The 4638-nt window shown below is 33.5% G+C and overlaps 1 protein-coding gene across 1 annotated transcript in view; it reads right to left on the bottom strand.

Moving 5' to 3' along the window:
* Positions 1-2501, bottom strand: part of LOC106474062 — a gene marked incomplete at its 3' end in the record, with an annotated part of 24154 nt that extends 21653 nt beyond the window's left edge. Inside the window, exon 1 of the mRNA XM_013934749.2 lies at positions 2163-2501. The remainder of the gene's footprint in view (positions 1-2162) is intronic.
* Positions 2502-4638: the final 2137 nt, after the last annotated feature.

Here is a 4638-nt window from a genome sequence, read left to right on the forward strand (position 1 = left end):
GGACGGCTAGCGCAGATAGCCCTCGTGTAGCTTTGCGCGAAATTCCAAAACAAACAAACAAACAAATACCTCAAACCAAAACTGTAAACACACCTTTTTTTATTCATAAACACGGTGACAATCGTAATTAATGTAATACAACGATATTACGACATTGCTTTTGTCAGCTCTGAACACAGAACAAGAAGTTTTAAACTGTTATATATATTGTGTACCATTTCACTTCTTGGCAGGATTAGCATAATCCGTGATTTCTTTATCTAAATGCTAAAGGATTAGCATAATCCCTTATTTCTTTATCTAAATGCTAAAGGATTAGCATAATCCGTTATTTCTTTATCTAAAATGCTAAAGGATTAGCATAATCCGTTATTTCTTTATCTAAATGGTAAAGGATTAGCATAATCCTTAATTTTTTTATCTAAATGCTAAAGGATTAGCAATATCCGTTATTTTTTATCTAAATGCTAAAGGATTAGCATAATCCGTAATTTCTTTATCTAAATGGTAAAGGATTAGCATAATCCGTTATTTCTTTACCTCAGTGCTAAAAACTTTAAAATACGTAAACATATAAACGAATGAAGAGTTGACATGAAGCACGCGCTGTACGCCATTCCCGACAAAACTTAGTTGCTAAAGGTAATCTATTGACAGATATGCAGCATTTTAACTGAAAAGGCCTATAGCAGTCAGTGTTTCACAACGTTTTCGGCTAGAAGGCTACAAATATTACAGATTTCGGTTTGTTGTTTCCAACGCAGTCTTTACTTTTAATGTTAATTTGTGCTTAATAATTAAAATATGATTATTACTAATCACATACACCACGTTTATCTATTCCACGTTGTAAAAAGAAATCTAACAGCTGGTAACAAGTAGAGAATACAGCAAAAAATAATTCATGTTTCGTATCTTCTTAATCGGTCACTTTTTAAAAATTATTTTCATATCTTTATTTTACTAACTTTCAGGAAACCGCTGCGCCTGCGCAAATTACCTTTGTGGTGTGTCTGGGAACAACACATTTAATGTAGATACTACGATAAATAAATATTACATATTTAATTTTATAGATGTGAACAATTTGGTCTAACTGTATTTCATCTCGCTTCCATAATTCCTTCCTGTTTTGTCCGGTAGGTGGTAAGTATAGATTTCTAGCTTTAGTCCCTTGGACGAGTTTTGTTTTTATATAATGTTATTTATTAAATGAAAACAAAACCCTACAATATTCTATTTTTGTCCGGTAGGTGGTAAGTATACTATTTCTAGCTTTTGTCCCTTGGATGAGTTCTGTTTTTCAAAAATTCCGCAAATCTCCTGTAGAAAGAACGAAATCAAATGCTTTGTAGAAAGATAACCATTACAAGTATTCTAGAACAGTAGAATTCATATCGTTCAAATAGAACTGCGGTACTTTATTTTTCTCTCGTTCCGAAAAAGAAAAAATAAAGAAAGTAAGCGAACTATTGAACTACTAGTACCAACTACATGACTTCTGTAAAACTTGTATTCAATAAAACTTGTTCAGTTTGGAAAGTAACAGTGAGATTATCAACTAACACCGAACAATATAAACGTGGTATAAACATTGGATATATTGTCCGTTTGTTGTCCACCAACAGAACAAAAGCGTCAATATGGAACTCATTGCCAAATGGTTGACTTTTTATCTTTGTGAATTTATATAGAGAAATTAAAATAAATATGAAGATTAATTTTTAAAAAAATAATTGTTTAATATCACAGAATTCGCTAAATAAATATCATATAACGTTTTATTATTAATTATTATATTTTATTGCATTAGTGGTGTTATTTTCAAAACGGAAAACACCCTAAACATTACAGAAATGTTATAATACGTGATATCATCACCGTGTTAATCAGCTCAAAAACGTGTGAGAAAGGTAATAGAATTTTGAATGTTAAATGAATATTTTATTTTTCAACTTCGTTATTTACTGAGAACTAATATTATATAATGTCTAATAAAGAACAATACTTACTGAATCATTTAGTGAGAGTACAATGAAACGAACCCCGGTTACACCCTTCATTAAATAGGCCTAATTCAACCGTGTGATGCAGGATATGTATGTGATAACATGTCCCACTAAAAACTTAGCCTACATTCAAGCGAGGCGTTTACTACTTACCCAGTAACAAGGAGCTCCTGGAATTATTCGGTTTACACATTTACTCTGTTCATGAAAATCATCAGGCCTCTCAGCAGAACAATCGTCATTGAAACGAAAACGAGAAAAAGATCAACACATTTTCGGAGGTTCGAGTTAACACTATATCCAAAAATTAGTAAAATATGTATACCTGTTTCTACCTGTGCTGCCTGCCTGCATTACTATACAGATTTGTCCATGCTCGTATCTTGCTTACAGTGCTGACCTCTGGTGGCTAGATCGGTAAGAACCGGTTCTTAACGAAGCAAGTCTGCGAGGGATGAAGTAAGCTTAGTCAAGAAACCCACAAATGCTAAACGGGCGGGGTGATGGGTGGGGGTAGAAAGGGAGCCTTCATGGTTGATCTTTCTCGTTATTTGAAGCCAAAGCAAGCTGATATGACTATAAAAGGCAGCGCGTGCCTACTGGCAGCACGTGGTTCCTCTCATGACCAACCACTGCTTACCTGAGAGAGCCAGGAGTTGTGTGGCAAGCCTGGAGCACTCACGCTGACTCGAAATCCTAACTTGATCTGCAGCTAATGTTTAAGGTAGGCTGCGGTTTCTACTTTATTGTCGCCCACGCCGCCGACGGAACTGATTGGCACTCTTTCATTTTTCGTAACATCTGAGGACGTTCCTGTCATTTTACCAGAAACCATTCCTTTTGGCGATATCAGTCTCGTTCCGCGTAACAGCTCTTTAACTAATTATCCAGTTCTATAAAACTTCAAATTTAGAGCAACTTCTGAAAGATGATAATACGTCTTCATCAGATATGGACGATCATTTGAAAGATGAAAGCTACATTTGTGGATTCTGTCAATAATCTAGATCTTACCACAAAGACGGTCTAGAAAAAAAAAAGTTAAAATGCAACAACATTTTTTTTTTTTGACAAATTAGATTATAATTATTTATCGAATTGAGAATTTGTGACTTAGAAAAATTAAGCAGGTGATTAATTAATCCGGGCACGAAGACAGTCACATTTAGGACAGGTGTTCCTGTAGGTGGCGTTCTTTTTTTTTTCTGTTACAGAAATGTTTATCTAGAAACGGATTTCAGTAGGTGGAACTTTTTTGGGAAAGTTTAATCTATTGTTGAGATTAACTGTCAACTACAGAAGAAAAAAAGCATTTTCCTATCGGGAACTTACATCTTCAAACTCACAATTATACAGCAGTGTCACAACTAAAGTTAATTTTCCATATAGAAGATAAGAAAATATTGAACGGACAATTTCAAGCATTAGTTTCGAAACTTAAGTCAGTTTTCAGTGAATTTGTGTCTACGACATAGAAAATAAGAAAAAATAGTGAACGGACAGTTTCAAACATCAGTCTCGTAATTTGATTTAATTTCCAAGTCAATGTACATCTACGGCACAGAAGATAGGAAAAACAATATTGAACGGATATTTTCAAGCATTAGTTTCGTAACTTAATTTAATTTAAGCGAATGTACATCTACGACATAGAACACAGGAAAAATAGTGAACGGAGATTTTCAAACATCAGTCTCGTAATTTGATTTAATTTCCAAGTAAATGTACATCTACGGCACAGAAGATAGAAAAAACAATACTGAACGGATATTTTCAAGCACTAGTTTCGTAATTTAATTTAAGCGAATATACATCTACGACATAGAACACAGGAAAAATAGTGAACGGAGATTTTCAAACATCAGTCTCGTAACTGAATTTCAATCCTAGATGAAATTACAGCTGCGGCGTAGAAAATAGAATAAAATAAAAGCAATCAAGTTTAGGAATAACCCGTTTTAAAGAACTAATCTGAAAATATATTAAAATCTATATTAACCTTCAAGCAGAACAATTATTCTTAGAACATAATAATTTATACATTCTAATTAAAAACGCTAAATTCCAAGTTTGTTTTAATAAACATATATTATTTCGTTTGAAAAATTGTTAATGCTGCGAAATAAGGGAAATTCAAATTCTCGAATTTATTGATCATTTTTTGTTGTTGTTGTTGTTTTAACTGAGCGTCTGTCGTCCTTGACTAGAGCTCAGCAAGAGTCTTTGGCTGAACGTAAAATTTATGGAAAACGTAAAAATATTTCATCAGATAAAACGTCCCACCTCTACAGTCTTGGTACACCGAAATAACCTAACAAGCTTTACATTGTGGTGGACTAAGTTTATTTATTCTCATTTATATTTACTCTGTCATCTAGTAACAGTTGTTCAGTTCATCGTGATGAAGGGCTTTATTTACTCTGTCATCTATTAACGATGAGTTGAACAACTTCCTTCATCACAACTGTTAATAGATGACAGAGTAAATAAGGGTTCAATTCATCGTGATGAAGGACCTTATTTACTCTGTCATCTATTAACAGTTGTTCAGCTCATCGTGATGAAGGACCTTATTTACTCTGTCATCTATTAACAGTTGTTCAGTTCATCGTGATGAAGGGCTTTATTA

This window comes from Limulus polyphemus, unplaced genomic scaffold, assembly GCF_000517525.1.
Source record: "Limulus polyphemus unplaced genomic scaffold, Limulus_polyphemus-2.1.2 Scaffold6776, whole genome shotgun sequence".
Classification (NCBI taxonomy): domain Eukaryota; kingdom Metazoa; phylum Arthropoda; class Merostomata; order Xiphosura; family Limulidae; genus Limulus; species Limulus polyphemus.